The 18,479-nt window shown below is 33.0% G+C and overlaps 1 protein-coding gene across 8 annotated transcripts in view; it reads right to left on the reverse strand.

Annotated features, from left to right (window-relative positions):
• ASPH (aspartate beta-hydroxylase) overlaps nucleotides 1–18,479 on the reverse strand; it is a 112,121-nt gene that overhangs the window by 72,632 nt on the left and 21,010 nt on the right. The gene's annotated exons all lie outside the window — the stretch shown is intronic.

Consider the following 18,479-nt stretch of genomic DNA (forward strand, 5'->3'; position numbering starts at 1 on the left):
ATATGATCAATTTTATAGGTTCTATGGAGAACTGATTTGAACTTTAGAAAAAGCTGCACTGAATAAGAATTAAATTCATGTGCTACATCTTAGAAGATATGATTAAGATTAGTCTGTTTTGACAACTAAATGACTATAGAAAAAGAATGACTGATGAAATTTTACCATTACAATAGTGACTATCTATACCACAGACTCCTTCTAGACCAAAACACAATGCAAAGAAAGCAATCAATAAATGGAATGATCAACATCATCACGGCAGGAGATAAAGGTACAGTTGTGATAGATCACGCCTCATCTTAAGACACCATATGGTCAAGAATGTTTTGACATTAGACTAATTCTCCTCTCAACTCTCCTTTAGGAAGGTTCAAGCAAAACTTACAGAAGAGGTTCAGACTGGGCACAAGAAAAAACTCACACACCCACAACCCCCCACCTCTACGAGGGCAGTGAAATCAGTGGAAAAGACTGGTCAGAGAGGCTGTGCACTGCCATCCTTGGAGGTTTGAAAGACCACACTGGGAAATGTCCAGAGTTGTTGTATTGCAGAGTAACCTGGTCATTCCTCTGAAATGACCCTGTTTTGAGCAGGATGTTGGAATAATGATCTCCCAAAGTCCCTTCCAAATGGCATTTGCTGATAATCCTACATCCAAGGTCAATTAAGGTAAGACTCCCTTCTCAACAAACACCACTGCCCAAAGCAAACTAGGTTTTCAATAGCTGCATACATGGAAATCAGTAGAAAAGATAGAACGTAAGAAAGCAGAGGATAAACTATAATGAACACTCCTGTAGTACTAGCAATCTTGTAAAAGCAACTTTTAAGTGGATAAATATTACATTTCAAGTAAGGACAATTTAAAAAATAGTAATTACCACATTTCTACTGCAGTCAAACATATCTCAATGCAAATTGGACTAGTATGTCTCAAACCAAATTTGTGTAGAGAGATATAATTTTATACATTGTGAGAAAAACGTATTTATTTCAAGTAATGGTTACAAGATGACAGAATTAAGTCTATCTTATTATTTAAATATATAGGTATATTTAATATATATTTATATAGTTTTTAAATATACTATTTTATATTATATTTATATTATTATTTAAATTTCAATTATTTGAAGATAGGTAGTTAGGCTGTATCCAAAAGCAGTGTAACTAAGAGTCCACCACTTTGGAGTCAAAATGAGAAGCTAAAGAAAAATGCCAAATTTACACTTAGTTTTTGGCCAATTTTCTTCTGTCATTAAAAAAACACCCACTTAGAATATTAAAAAATATTATTAAGACATTCATCTTTTCCTGCAGGACTATTAATGGCTACAAGAGTAAGAAGTTATTTCCTTCTGCAATCATCTTAGGATGGAGACAAAACCAGTAAGTCATATTAACCACTCTCACACTTCAGAATCCATAAGCATGGAAACAGCCACCTTGCTTACACAAACACAGTTCAGGTACTTTACACATACACTGCTTTAAATAAGTTTTTGTATCCTCAATAAGCCACCCCCATGTTCAGAGCCAGACAACCACATACTCTGCCTCATGAACAATAAATTAATTCAAAGCGTTTCCATAGACAGCCAGTACTCCACACCAAACAAGCACTACGGTACTTAACAGGAAAGAAGGAACCAACAAGAGTGTCTTTGTTTCACTTGCACATTTCTCAACTTAACCTTCAAGCTTTTTATACATGTCTATTGTGCTTAACACTGATTTCTATTGAATCTTGTCAAGTATGTAATATACTAAATAATGTACTTTTTGTAAGATATTATTTTCTCTCTTCTGTTTATTAAAATTGCATTTAGCTTTTACTTGTCTGGTGCATTTTTTGAGCTTATGTGGTGACTTGTTGCATTAAGTTTAATGGCAATACTTCATAGAGATATACAACAAGACAACAGATCTCTGGAGCAAAAACACTTTATTTTGTGGCTGTCTGTATAGCCTGGAGTGCTGCCCAAATAAAATTTTCTTTGGAAAGGAAAAAAAAATAAAACAACCCAACCTTTCCAGAACCCCATAAACTTTGGGTCATAGATACAACATTTTAATCAGAACAGCAATTCATTTGAAATTTCACTCCCACACAGTTAAAAGTTCTGGCACATTACAGGAGAAAATAAAAAGTGATGTGTACCATACCATTGTGGCACCATCCTTGAGAAGTGTGATTTGAATGCTCCTCTGGTCAAATACTCATTTTAACACTTACCAGAGCAAGGCTGAAAAAGTATATCTATCATCACCAAAACCTAACAGAGAATGTTCATTATGGAGGTGTATTTATTAGATCTTTACTCTCTCGTATTTTTTGCTAGGCATTGTAATGTTCACAATACACATCTCTTCCCTTCCTCCTCATGAATTTATAAATATTTAGAATATACCTCAGAGTAGATAATCTCTGTTAATTATCACAGCTAGAATCTTAAGATACTGCACCTTTTTCTACAGCTTTTTTTGAACTACTTTTCACAACTGTTTGAATGTTTCATTTTCTCTTAAAAAAAAAATCAAATCATCTTTAACCTTATTATTACATCTTATAACTCTAGGGATCAAAGCATGATGCAGACATATGTATAGAACGGCTGAGCTAACTGTATTGCCAACAGTTATACACAAAAAGTTTTAGCAAAACCATAAACAGAATTAACCTTCAGGACTTCAATCTTAAATTACCATCCACATGCATATATATATATACATATTCTCAATTTCACTCCTTCGTTCTGTTTTCTTAAAACTAATACTGTAGTACATCAAGAATCAATCTTAAACTTCCATTACAAATTTTGTTCTGAATCCTGTATAATTATATTGTGCAGTTCCATGCAATATACTTGCTTTCAAATTTATTTGGAAAATATTCATTTCTAGATAAACTTGACAGCAACCATAGACTAAATAATATTCTAAAATCTCTCTATTACCTCTGCAGAAATGTTTTTGCAACTTTATTTATTCTAATGAGACTGCTGAATAAATCCTTCCTTGATGCTGAAAATAGAGAAGCTGGAGGAACAAACTAACACAAGATTTTGCTTATAGAAGCATCATGCACTTGAAAGTGTTGAAGATGATAATAGCTGCAAAATATCTAAGCTGCTCTCTAAACAAGTTCAACCAGAATCGAGTAGTACTAGCATATCACATCCTACATATAACTGTAATACAATAATGCCTATCAATGATGAAATAGATGGCCTAATTTTCATCAGTATTCATTACCAAAAGGTTGGCAAACTTGGAAAAAAAATCAGGACACAGTTAAATAAAAAGTGATAATGAATCAAGATTTCCAACACAAATATGGAAAAATAAAATAATTAAGTAAATAGGGAATGGAAGAAAAGCAGAAACATATTGTCATGGGATCAAAAGACAAAAATGTAGGAACATTTTGATTGAGTATACCCTGAGGTCTCACGATAAAGTGCAACTTTGAAGTTGGTTTTACTATTTGTGTACAAAATAGTTTTCTCAGGAAAAAAACCAGTTTCCTTAGGGAAAGAATTTGGCAGAGAATAAATTACATTTATTGGGTTAATAATGGACACTACAGTCCCTTAATGCTCCTCTTGGTTGTTTCTGTGAAATAGAAATATTTTATGAGTTTTCACTACATGTGTCCAGGTAAGCCTGTTAATATTGCTTTTAAACTTGCATTTCATATAGAACATTTGACTTTCATCTCCACATCAAGCAAATACATGTAAACAAGGAAAGGAAAAAAAAAAAAACCAATCACAAACCTCCAAACCCATATTTAGAGTAGACTTGAAGTAACTGGCATCAATTTGACATTTGAATGTTTTCAATACACATTGGTAGCCAGGCACATTAACATATGTACATACTTGAATTCACAGCAGATGTTTCTGCCTTGTGTTTGTAATACCAGTACACACTGAAAAGTTTTTAAAAAAAATATTATATATAGCCTTAGTTCACACTTATTTCCAGAAAACATTATTTTCATATTGCCATATTTACCACATTCATATAAATATGCTGAATTTTACATTCTTGAGGTCTGTTCCTCATTAGCAGAACAGGAACTCTTGTTTATTTCTTTTCTTTCTTGTCTTCCTTGGATTGGCTTTTAACTATCTTTTTTGTTTCTTTGTCTTTTCCCACCTGAACGGTGCCATCCTTTTCACCGGCTGATCTTTTTGTAGTGTCCTTGGATTTCGTACTTTTGTCTAGGCCTTTTTCCTTTCCTCTGTCTCTTTTAGCCTTGTCAGAATCTTTCTTTAATTTATTCATATCAACAGCTTTCTTGTCCTTTCGATCAGTAGCATCTTTTCCTTTCCTGGTTTTCTTTTTTTCTTCTTCATTTTCCTCCTTTTTGGATTCCTGCTTCTCCCTTAACTTCTTGAGTGATTCTTTAATAGCTTCTTTTACTTTTTAGTTTTTAATTTTAAAAAAGAGGAAATGTTCAATAAGAGAACCATTCTTAGGCAAAACACATCTTATGAACAACCATGTAAAAACTTTGATCAAATTATTATTTAATGTTTGTTAGATTTAAACTTGTATAGTTAACTCCTAAGCTTTAAGCAATTTAAACAAATTAGTTTTGACTTTTAGGAACATCTCACACCATGCAGCCAGCAAATAACCTTGGCTTATACTACAGCTGCATCCAAATGAAGTGTTAATCTAGAGAAAACCATGCCTCTGTTATCTTACTGCTAACTTCTGCAGAATGCTAAAAACCACTTTTGCCTGTGAGGACGAAAATCACAATAAATTTTGAACCTTTGACAACAGCGTAATAGTTATAAACATTATTACACAAATTTATAATACAATGGTTTACTGATATTGCTACCTCATATTAAGCAAAGACTTAAAAAAGGTAACTGAAGTACATATTGAGAAGTGCAAGTAATAAGAAACAGCAATGTCCTGATGAATTAAATCAAATCTAAAAACGTTAGCTGGGTTAGACTAAACTCAGTGAAATAAATCAAAGCAATAATTGTAAATAGTTTCTTACAACTTTGCTTTTCAGTTAGCAGTAACATTTTTTTCTTTGTTTTAGTTTTGGAGTTGTGTCACTTGTGCTTCTCTACTTCAGTTCACATTTGGCTGTGACAGGGTATACAGATAATATGTCATAAGAACAATCAGAACAGAAGCCTTGAAATTTATGTTCAATATGTTTAACGTTTAATATTTACTTCCATTTTGCCATAGTTTTGAAAATATTTGTCAGTACCAGTAGAATTCTCCAGAATAAGGAATTTTTAATTCAGTAAAATTCAGAGATTTTTCTATTAAATCAATATGCAATATTTGCATTTATTTTTGAAATTAATACTCCCACATTATTAAGAAAGTGATAATGACTTCTATATATAAACAGCTCTATTTTTATTCAGACTTTTGAGAGAAACTGCAGTCTGCTGAGGCAAAAAAGCAGGTCTGCCTCTAGCTGCTGTGCAATGTTTCTGTGGAGTGAACAACTCAATTACATAGTTCAGTCTAAAGGGAATGACATCATATTTCCTTCCAAATGGTTTTTGACATAAAATATTTGAAATATGCCATTTATTTATTCTCATATCAAACAATGAAAAATAACTCAAAACTCAGGAAAGAATTGCTAAGTGACAATTATTACATTCTTTGAAACATGCAGTTTGCAACCAAGTTATACCAAGCACAAAGTGAAACAAATGCTAAAAATTTCAACTTGATGCAAGATGCTGAGAAAAGCCACACTGAAATGAGCAGCAAACTTTCTTAGCAAATACACTTTTTTCCTCGTGAAGGTTTGTATGGTGAACAGCATGCATTTTTCATATACTGCTAGGAAAAAACACCTTGCAGTCTATATGTGGTTAATGTAACATAGAGACTGTTTCCATAGCCTCATGCTGCCCAGAGATAACTGAGCAGATATAAAAAGCTACACACCTGAAGTACACCCTGTACCTTGGTGTTTGCTGAGGCTAATTAGTTTTTTTTGTCTTCAACACTATGACCTGTTCATACAGCAATGCAATTATAAAATATATGGCATAAATTGGTTGCAAGCTATCCCATGCTAAGCTTTCAGAAAATGTTGCAATCAATCCGGCAAATAATATTAATGGGGAAGTTATTGGACTTTGCCTAAATTTCAATTCTCATAGGAAAAAAAATAGATGAAACTATTAAAGCACAGCCTTAGAAGAATTGAGGCACTCAAGTCCAATTACAATGTAGTAATGGTATCATAAATTCAGGGAAGATAAAGAGGATTTCACATGGAGCAAAATCTTACTTAAAAACATGCAGAATATCAGATTATCATAAACTACTTACAATCCAAACAAGAAACCTGTTGTAAAAAAAATCCACACAAACGAAATATCATCTCTAGTTAGGAAAGCACTTGCATTGCCACTCAATTTCAATTGGAAGTAAAAGAAAACACTGACAATTTGCAAGAACAATAGTTTGCTGCACCATTAGAAAATATTTAGCCATCATAGCTAGTATTAGTAAACATTATAACCCACAGTTGTATTTGTAATGCACATGCATTTCATACATCACTATCTGCATGAAGTTCTGCATGAAAAAGAACATTAAAAATACCTTTGAGTTTAGCTTTTTTCTTGGCTACCCCTCCTGGCTCCTCACCTAATTAGTTGCAAAATGGAAATAGGTTATGAGCATATTTGTGGTGTTTAATAAACTTGACATTAAATTTTCCAACCTGCCATCTTATATAAAAAGTTCACTTAACATAGCACACTGCAATGCTATGGAAAAATACAAAATACTAACTCATTAAAAATAAAGCAACTTCAGTTGCAGGACTATCACAAGTACTGACGTGAAAGACTAACTAATCAAAGAAAAGTACCACGTTACCAGATGTTACTTGTGAAGCACCTGAACTTGGAGATTGCTCAGTTCTCTCCAGACAAGCGCTGCCACATAATTATAACCAACACCCCCTCTGATTTCTCGGCAAAGTATTTGCCAGTTCCCTCTCAAGTGCACTAATTTATGTTTCTATAAAACTTTAAAAATATTTTATAAACATGTTAACTCAAAAGGCCTTCAAGTGCACAGGTATTGCAGAGTATAGAAACTGACTGTTTTCTTACAATAAATTACAACATCTGTTTCTTTATCCAAAGGAAAAAAAATGTTTTGGCAAAGGTATTGCTCAGGTCTAAAAAGCAGCTGCCAGTTCATTAGAGTTAAAATACTTAACTGCATTACTTCAGACTCCTTAAGACAATTAGTCTTCTTTTCCCATTGTAGCTAACAAACTGAGAGCAGTCAGCCTCTTGATTGTACTTTATAGCTAGTACCACAAGAAACATACAGGCAAAAGCCTTTCCAAAAATACAAATAATATTTAGCTTCATCTTTTTAATAGCTTCATCTAATTAAAAGAGTCTGGATTATCACTATCATGATGCTGTGGATTAAGACTTAATCCCAGAAACACAGCAATTTTGACCACAAAAATCATGTAAGTTGCTATCTAAAAGCCAACTAGAAAGTAAAGAAAAACTGAAAAGATACAGTAACTATGTATTTTTAAACTCATACATAATCTTATTAAATGAGAAGAAATATTCCCATGCGTCAACATTAGGCTTCTCATTCAGACACACAAAACACCTACACTGAACATTTGCACCATGAGCTTAGGTTTCCAGAAAACAGTATCTACCTAAACTGTGCCATAGATCATTTAATCTGAAGAAACAAACAATACTATAATAGCCTATACTAAAAAAATGAAAACATAAAATTAAAGAATTTAAATGCAAAGTAAATTGTAATTACCTTGCATCTAACTTCTATACTACACGTTTTCAAAATATCAGGTGTTGACATTATGGCCAAAATTGTTTTAAAAAAGGTTAATCAGTGAAAATACAGGCTTTAGATTAATTTCCTTACAAATTCATACCTGGGATATGAGTCTTTTTGAGCTCCTCCCTCACAGATTACCACCATTGCTGATGTCCAGAGCTCTAACTTGACTAAAACCATTAATCGGTCTTACTATTTCTAAGCAGTGTATGGAAGAATAACCTTTTTTTCATATAAAAGGAAAAACAGACTCCAACTTTCATTTACATAATCAGTGAAAATATAAACAATAAAAGGTACTCAGAAAAGTTGCACAAAGCCGTATTTAAATTTACACCCCCTGCCCACTTTTCATATTAAAATTAAACATTACTGGATATTTTAAGATAATCTTAAAAGCATATGTCGACAAAGAAAACTGTAAAATTTTACAAATATCAATATACATAATAATTCTCATACAGATATTTCAAATTATTTTAAAATAAACATATATTCACTTTGGTGAAAGATTATGTAATAGCTTGTTACTGATTACTGTTATTTCACTTGTTAAATATTCACACAAGTAGTAATTTTGTTTCAATCTGCTTCTATGCAATGAATAGCACTAAAGTTCACAGCAAATAATCAATTCATGACATAACTATATAAATCATGTAAACTTTAACATCTTAATAGACCTGTTCACAAGAGAAGTATGTAAAATAATATATTTTAAATATATAATATATATTTTTATATATTTAAAATAATATATTTTAAAACATTAGTATTCTGCAATAATCGCAAGACTGAAATCCTGCTGCATCTTGATTCCCATCTGGACATGATCACTACAAAGGGAAATCCCTACAGCACAGGAAAGTCTTACTTGTCAGCCCCAATTATGCTGAAGCAAGATGTGCGCAAACCACTCGGTTTTCCAAGACAGCAATGTCCAGGGCATGTGACAAAATCTGGCACCTAAGGGAATTCATCCAAGACTTAGGCTCTTACAGCACGGGGACACACAAACAAATGTCCAGAATTCTATAAATCATGTAGTTGAACTTGCGGACTCTTATTCTAAAGTCCAATTCAAGTGGCTTCACACTTTAAGTTCCTTCTTTTTTTTCCATTCAATCCCACATTACAAATGTCCAATGCTGGCAATGCAAGAAGAAAATATACAATTTATAACATCAAATGTGGGTATAATGGAAGGTCAGAAATGGCTATTATTGGAGTTAGTTAATTAAAATTTGAGTTCAAAGTTAACATAGGTGGATAGGTTTAAAATATTTTTAAATACCTCCTTCAAATAATCATTCTATAAATTAAATACTCCTCTCAAAGTGGTCATTTCCATACAGTGCTTAAACGTGGTCAGCTTGCTATCTTAACTAACCTTTTGAAGCTCAGGAATATTACAAAGCATTCTTATTCTGCAACAAAGTCCAGTTGTTTCCTCTATTTTTCCCCATAAAAACCTTCAAGAACATTATCCACGAACAACCACTGAGTGAGACCAGAGATTTAGAACTTGAGCATCAGAAGAAAACTATATAAATACTATTTTTATTTAGAAAGATCAGCATTGAAAACAAAAATGATAGGCAAAAAGTTCTCAATTTTTGAGCAGTTTCCCAGATGTTGACAAATAACATTCTCATTTTTAAGAATATATTGAGAAACCTGGCATGTGCAGATACCATTTTATTCACTTAATAATCCTGTTAGACAAAAGGCTTTGCCATGTGAAAAATCTCCTCTAAGTCAAAATCTTAACAACCTCTACCTGCATAAACACTTTTAACCTGCAGCACCAGGAAACAAATGTAAGCTAATCAAGGTGGTTTATCCACTTAGATGTGAAAAAGGGAGCAGCTACTTTGCACTTACTGCAGAAAGCACATGGGCCAGGTTAGCACAAGGCAGCTGACAGACAGCACTTGCTACACTTCTGTAATTTATGCAAAGCCTGGATAATAGAATATAAAGTGTCAAGTTTTAAAACACTAGGGCTGGTGTGCACACTCTTGCCTTAATTTATGATGTTCCATCAAGAACCTCCTTAGCCACACAAAAAATTAGCAAAAGATGTTAAAATTGCAGTACCAAAAGAAGAAATACAAATCTGTAAGCCAAAATCATTATTAACATTTCTTTCTCTCCTTTTTATTTTCCTTTTCCAGAAGAACTGCAAGTCAGAAAAAAGTTATGATTGTTTGTACATCCCCCTGCATAAAACTATTACTATGATTGTGCATTTATAATATGCTATATTAGATATACAAGGTCATCTGCTAAACAAAATTAGTTTACTGACAGAAAGCTAACACCCACTTACCTTTAACTGAGCTCAGAGCGCCTGTCTTACCAAAGTCTGCAACTCTCCAAGTGCAAGAGTTTTAATTCATACAACTAGCATAAAAACCTCTTAAACAACAAAACACCAAACTTCAGTTTATTCTCCACACATTGCTTTAATATGTCTTGCTTATTTAACTGCCTAATGTCAGAAGAAAAACTCAGATCAGATACACGTGGCAGAAAGCATTTTTGTTCCCTGAAGTCATGGATGTTTATGCTGCATCCTGTATGAGCAGATATAAGAAACCAACAAGAAAATCTTGCCTTTATTATTATGTCTCATCTTGAGATATACATCCTAACTGACCGTGAGAAAGACAATACTTAATGTATTTCATGCTACTGGGACATCATTATGATGGCTGCTTATCTGATGGAAACCAAACAGGGAATACAGTACCACATCTCTCCAAAATGACTGGTCTGTACAGAGCAGCTTTCCCAGCTCCCAAATTACATTTACAATACAGGTGGGTTTTACCTCTCCCATATGACCATGAAATTAAATTAAAATCTTTCTCTTGCTTCAATATATTCTTCTTTTATGCTGCATCTAAATGCAACCTATACCAGTAACAGTCATGAAAATTTGATTTCTTCTATAGCCAGTCAATTGAGGCTAACTAATAATGAAAATTTTTTAAAGGGGGCAGGGGGAAATACTGGTAAAAATCTTTGCAATAAAAATTTTTAAAAGATATGCAAACAATCTCTGTATTTTTTATTCTCTTCAATTCAAAGTTATTCTATACATTATGAGCATTGTGATTTCTCTCTGCCATTTAACACTCTTATACCTTCAAATTAAATACTGCTGAAGGTGGTCACAGAAATCTGGGGTTCAAAGCTTCCAAAAGTTTTCAGCCATTTCAGATGTATGGGTATTAAGGGTTTTTACCCCTATAAATTTATTTTGATTAGTATCACAAGAAAGCAAGCAAAAGCTTTGCTATGAAGGTTAATGCAGTATTTTGTTTGAAGACTGGCAATTAAAATATCAAACATTTACCAACAAATGACAAAGTGAAACAGCCTACAGATTTCTAAAAGCACTGGACAAACTGGAAGACTACAATTTTAGTCACAGATATTTATTTCTGGCATTCCGAAAACTAAACATAAATCAACTGTAAGGAATATGAGGGTATCTAATGAAACTTACATGTCCAATTTAATATAAAATCAGTAAAGTTTCATTCCTTGCCAGGTATAAAACCTAGCAAGTTCCGATCACTTAAACAATATATTTTCCACACACTGGAAAAAACACACATTCCAAAAAAACATTGTTTGCTACTATTTTTCTCCTGTTTTAAATTCTCAAACCAGAAACTGCAGGAGAAAGCAGCAGCCTTGCTCTCTAAAACAATTATTCTAACATAATAGAAGTGAAAATGCCACAGCTTTCAACCCACACTTTAAAAATACTTTAAAAAATTTAATGTCTGTATTTTTATAGTCAGAAACAATCAGACTAAAAATCTAGTTTTCAAGTTCCTCAACTAATTTCAAACTCCTCAGGCAGACTCACAAGCAAATTGGGATACTGTTCAGTTTTCTTTGCTTATTTGCATATCATATTCAGCTTAATGTTTTTTTCTTTTAAATGCCTTTTTTAAAACAAATAAACAAAACAAACAAAAAAGCCTGCCATGCCGATATAACTGAATATTCAACTCAATCTTATTACCATCCTTACTAGCCAAGTTCTGCTTGTAAGCACAACCAGTAAGAGAATACATGAAAACCAAACTCCTCTATTCCAAACTTCCAGAGAGAACCACAGGTGAGGGTTCAATTGTTAACTCAACAGGAACAACACCAGGCAAGACAGAACACTTCTGAGAAGACTGTTTTCCAGAAAGGAAGTACCCTAGAAAGATATGTACTTAGACTAGGTCTTTGCATCCACCCCTCATCCCTTCTCCCCTGACAAATTCTTCATTCCCACTATAACTGCTTTTGAGCAGATGCCTACACACTTAATAAAACCAATAAGGAAGTTGCATGACATCAAATCAGAACTGTTGGCCCACCTTTCATATCTGCAGCCCACATTAAACTAGTTCACTGTTTACTGATCACCTGAGTGCCTGAAGCTGTCTCGTGGTTCAAGCAATCCACCTTGATTTCACCTGAAAAATTTCCAGTTTATCAATTCATTTTTAAAAAATTTTGTACAAACTTCATTATACAGAATTCTTAAGGCAGATGTTTCCCTTCTCTTTTTGGCTATCTAGTTCCATTACTGAAGCACCTACAATAGAATTCAGTGTTCCATGACAATTTTTTAATTCACATTGAGAGGTATTATTATCCCAAAACAGTGATGAAACTCTTATTTCTAATTCAAATCTTCTTCTAATTAAGAAGAATTCTTCTAAATTAAGATACAGAAAATTCTCAAACCAAACAACCCAAGCTTACTTATTTCCTGCATCTCAGACACTGCAAGTTTCTTGCACTTGCTAACAATTGCTGAGTAATATTTCAGATCTACTAGCATTTATTTTTATAATGTTTATGGGTTTATTTATTTTCTTTGCCTTATACTTCATATATCATGTTTTAAAATCCATTACATTTTTATGCTGTTAGCTTTCTTATATCCTAATCCTCAAATACTTGGAAGAAAATGTGACCAATGCTCTCATGGCTCTATTTAATTCATAAACCTTGAGTAGCAGTATCAGCCCATCACAACATTTCACTTGCTTAAGACTAGCACATTTTTATTACTTTTAAAAGATTATATAGTACCCTGGATTGGATGATCTAGAGCAAGTTTTTTCAAACAGGCATGTCAAATTGCTTTAAAAATGGCATGCCAAAGTAAGTGAAATTTTATTTATTTTAAAAAGAAGGTAAAATTTCAGCCTGCAACTACTAGTGTTTAAACTTGGGTGTCAACTTCATCTAGGAAACCAATACAAACTTCAGCAAAGCAGGCATTACAGAAACCAATTTAATACAATTTTAATAGTAATTTTTTGGAGTACATTATTAATGTTTTAAAATGACAGCTCAGTTTCAGCTTTTGATACCTGATACAAACTGCAGGACACAATTATAAACTGCCCTTTCTATACCAAAACCTTCATGATGGCAGACAGAATCCACATACATGAAAAGTATTTCTGGAACAACTGCCATAAAACAGTTTCACAAGAAAAAGACTCAAATTTGCAGAACTACATTAAATACTTCAATTTCTCAAGGAATAGAAGACATAAAATTCTAATTTTCAATTAGTCTTTAATATATTCAGTATTACATTAGAAATACATAATCATAGCTTCCCACTTCCACAGAAGGCCCACCTTAGAAACTAAAAGAAATTTGGAACAGCCCTTGTGATGTGATTGTCATATTAAAGAAATAACAGAAGGTTTAGATTGAAAACAGACTAATCAGTGGGAATAAACCATATGACAGTGTAGATTCTGAATACATGATGATAGCTAACTTAAAAATAAATGCCTCTGTAGAATTTTCAAGCACTTATAAATTAGTGCTTTTCTTTGAACAAGTAAAAAGAACCTATCTGAGAAACGAGTGAATCACAAAATAAGTTATTTATTAAAATTATATTTCACAAGAGAATTATCATTGTCATGACTATATCAAGGGTTAACATAAAAATATGTATTTACAAAATGCAGTCATGCTAGAATATTTTATAATCAAGGCTGTTACAAAATGCTTCAGTTAATGTTTGCTAGAAGACAAATGTTATAGTGTTAACAGTAGAGATTTTTACACTTAAGCTTTGTAAGTTTTGTGCACAAAATGCACAAATTGAAGCACATACAGAAACCAACTACACAACCACAGATACACATTTTATTCTACATATATTTACACACCTGCATAATACTTGCCATCCTGTCACAAAAATGGAAAAATTATTGAAAGGCTTTCAACTACTGAAACAGCATCGCATGGCTAACTTTAGTTCAATCTTTAGAGTGTCCATTTGGAAGGTTTCCCTCAATGCCATAAATTCTTGCTATATTAAGGTTGATGATTTCATGGACATTTTCAAAAGCCAATCAAATTAGTCTTTCAGTCACTGGTTCTGTAAATCCAAAATAACACAAGTCTTTTTTCCCTGAACCCCTTCATTCTGTGACGTACCATCAACATCATCTGCAGCTTCGCTCTCTTCTTCTTCTAGTATTTCAAAAGGAGTCAATACATCATAGAGAAATGAGAGAAAGCCATAAAACCAATCAGAGCTTTCCTCTGCTAAAATATTAAGGACTTCCTCAAGGGAATCAATATTTTCATTACTGCCATCTTTGGTCAGGCCTATACAAGAATAGAGGAAAGAGAGAGAGAGGGAAGGGGAAAAAAGAGACAGCAGTTAGGTGGAAAGAGGAAACTGTAAAAGGAGGATCTGTGAAAGACATCTCTTGTCATAGACAGAAGTCTTTAGAGGAATGCTAACTAGGAAATAGAAGGATGTTAAGAAAGTTGAATCTTTCCAATACAGACTATAATTTGGGCAATAAACATGCAAAATATTATGCCAGAATCTTACTAAAAAAAAAAAAAAAAAAAAAAAGAGGAAAAAAAAGCAGTAGCTTTCCTTTCCTTTTTTCCTAGTCCTAAAACTGAACCCATTTATATTTAGGTTTTCCACACCAATTTAGACAATTTTTTATCAGTAATCTTTTGCTACTTTAAAATCACTCTTTTTTTTTTCTTTATTTTTTAAACCATTATGTTCAATTTTAAGAGCTTGCAATTGATGGCCGAGAATAACATTTAAAAGCAAAGAGTTTATAAACAAACTCATCACTGACACACTGTTAAGGATAATATTCTTATCCATGCAGAATTTTGATTTTGCTTAGAAGTGAGGATTTTAATTGCTGGATTTGCAGTTTGTTTGCTTTGCATTTTTTTAACATGTTTCTCAACCATTTTTTTCTATGATAGATTTTTATAGGATGTATTTTATCCTCAGGAATTATTTCCACACCTGAGGATATACAGAACACCAGATAAAAATGAATACGTAGCCAACAGAGGGTATAAGTTTTGTTATATAGAAAATCTAAAGCAAGGTAAAGAATTGAGGTAGAGAAGGCCAGAACAGCAAAGAATGAGCTCATCACTGCTACAGACCTTAATATTAAAAGTTACTATTTTATGATACAAGACCTACTGATCTAAATGGCATTGTAAAGTGCAAATAAGCCATGGCTAATGCTTTTTCCCCGTCCTGCTTTGGGGGAGGTCTTGCCTACATTTGTTCGGTTTTTTAAAATAAAATCACTGTTTTACAGTTGTTACTAAATAACATTTCAAATTTTCCCTTCTAGGAAAAGCACAACAAAATGACCAGGCAACAACAAACAATAACTGGTACGCTTTAAAGCTGCAGAGGGAGGAATTTCCCCCACTTCTAATCAGAACAAACCTTCATTTGTTTTGAAAAGACAAGCAGAAAAGTGAGCTAAAGCTCAAGACAGATTGTTGAAACATAAAATCTTAAGTGAACGTGTTGCACATGCAGATTACAAAGCAATATTAGATGCAGGTTAATGAAACATTCAAGATAGAGAAGTTCATGGCAGAGACATTTAACACATTTCAACACGTTTTTCTTACAGCACATAGTGAAATTATCAATGATAATTCTGAAGAAACTTCCAAGTCCATGATATTCCACATCCTTGTACCTGGATGTCCAGAACCTCTACTTGAGTGACCAGCCATTCTCTTTAACTTTTCACTGGATAGCCCAAAGGTTTAAAAATGACAGATTGAATCCAGGAGGCAATCAAGGTATTATAAATATCCCTCTCCAACTTCTTCCATGGCTTAGTTCTATAAAAATTAAATTTTATAAACAACTTTATGCATAGTACTCAATTATTCTAATTTGTTTTCAAAATTTGGATAATACAAGATATAAAGACATAAACTGAAGTAAGGATATTTATTGAAGAACAAAATCTCAATATAAGAAGGGAAACTTGAATCTAAAAATCCTAAAAGTGCAATTTAAGCTATAAATGCAGAATTAATACTTGTGTCATTCTAGTCTGTCAGAATCTCATATAAAAACAAAATGGGGAAAAAAACCAAAAAAAATCCAACAAAAAAAACCCCAACACACTACTCCCAAAAGACCTCAATAAGTCATTTTTGTACACACGTACAGAATCATACAGATGCCCCTGTTATTGCTCAAAGTCAAGAATAAGACAATTATAAAATGGAGTACAGCTGCATATTTTCTTTGAAAATTCTTCTACTCCAAAAGGAACCACAAAAATTGGAAGAATATGTCTTTCAGTCTTTGTAAAAAATGAACAAACAAAAAAACCTAAACCTTTTCTTTACAATTCTTTGCAAAAATTATCCAAGATGAAGATAATGGCCTTTGAATTTAACAAAATAAACCCAAGAATAAAACCAAAAAAACCCTCAGGCAACACTTCAGCCTGTTAAATAAAAAAACCACAGGATTTCATATGTTTATCTTGCTTTCTATGAAAGAGTACAGAAAAACCACCAACTCATTAATACTCTGTTTTTCTCCTTCATTCACCCCCCTAATCAAGAAGAATTACTTTTCAAAGGAAAAACTGATAAGCTCACAAAAGCATCGTAGCAAGTATCTGAAAATGGTGACCAAAGCAGAGCAACCATATCCTACTAAAGCAGGGACTCCAAAGATACAGCTAATTTATTTCAAGATAAGTCTTAACATGACAGTTTAAATCCAAGTGAATGAAGGAGTCAAAATATTTGCCCGTTCAAATAGTTACCACAATCAGTAGGGCACAGGACTTCCCTACACGCATTTAACATGACAAAGCTTTTCTTCTCCTGTGAACATCTCTTATGAAAATGAGCACAAGCCAACCTTTAATATTTGAAAGTGCTACAGTAGAACATGAGAAAAATAGAAAAGAGCATGAAACTTATCCTAAACAGCTGAACTGTGCAAAAGCATTCTTTTAATACCTATTATCTCACTAAAGATTTTTTGAACGTGCAATCTCAGAGTGACTGCCTGCAAAGATATTCTTCTACTGTAGGTGAACCATAGGAAAGGAAGATTTCTTACTTGGATTTTACTGCTTATTACCATTTGACTGCTGACACACGAGGATGTGGTTTTGCCATTTTCTGCATAGCTGGACTACTCTAAACTAAATGCACAAGAACAATAAAGGGATTGTTTTCTGTAGCTGCAGTTCCAAAACTGTACAAACTACTGCAACCATTTAAGGAGAATTTCTCAGGATATTGCTGTTTGTTAAAAGGGACAGAAGTACAAGAAACAGCTTGGCTACAAAGTCACTATTACAACAGACATCGGTACCTGCCACTTTTTTGGTAATACCACTGAAGCCACTGCTGCACTGTACTGATTTAAAACAAGGTCAGATGTGTAGCACTCCCCCTAAGAATAACACCCTTCTGAGAACAATCAGAGTGAAGTAGACAAAAACTGGGAAGCAAAGTACTGCAAACAGCAGCCCCCAAAAGGACCAGAGTACAAAGCCTTTCTTCCCATTACCAGAAGGAATTCTGTAAACAGAACCTCAGAAATATCTATGAAAAAGACAAAATCTGCAAGATAATGGCAGACTAGCTTCAACAAGTTTGCATTTCCACCACAAATAATTTTTAATAAATGCTATAATACTCCATAATTACTTGGGGTTGGTTGACTGGAGGAGGGGGTGTAGGTGGTTTGGTTTTTTTACTTCTCTTACATGGGGAGTAGGGGAAGAGGGGAAGAACAAACTTCTCGCACATCCTTTTGAAAATTACACAAATCCCTCAAGAGAACCTAATCATAAAACCTACTTTGATTCCAGCAAATAAAAAAAGAACAGATCCAATCATACCTTATACAAACAAGAAATAAAATAATACCTTTATACCTTTTAATTATTCTATTTAAGTATGGCCAAGTAGTACAGAAAATTATTGAAACCGTTATTTGAAATACAAAATAAACTCTACTGGTAGAAGCATTTCTCAAAATGTTAATTAAATTCATTTAAACTTAAAAGATATTTAATATTTCATTAATATGGAATTCAATCTTGAAATTTGTAGGGAAAATTAAAGGTTATGGAAGTGGACAACGTTAAACCACTGTACATATCACAACTTCAATACACAATACTAGTGTTGTAATAGCTAAAGAACAGAGGAGAAAAAAGCATGTGAATTCCTATCATTAAACACCAAACTGCAGTAACTCCTTTTATACCAGAGAAACCAC

This window comes from Haemorhous mexicanus, chromosome 1 (assembly GCF_027477595.1).
Source record: "Haemorhous mexicanus isolate bHaeMex1 chromosome 1, bHaeMex1.pri, whole genome shotgun sequence".
Taxonomy (NCBI): Eukaryota; Metazoa; Chordata; class Aves; order Passeriformes; family Fringillidae; genus Haemorhous; species Haemorhous mexicanus.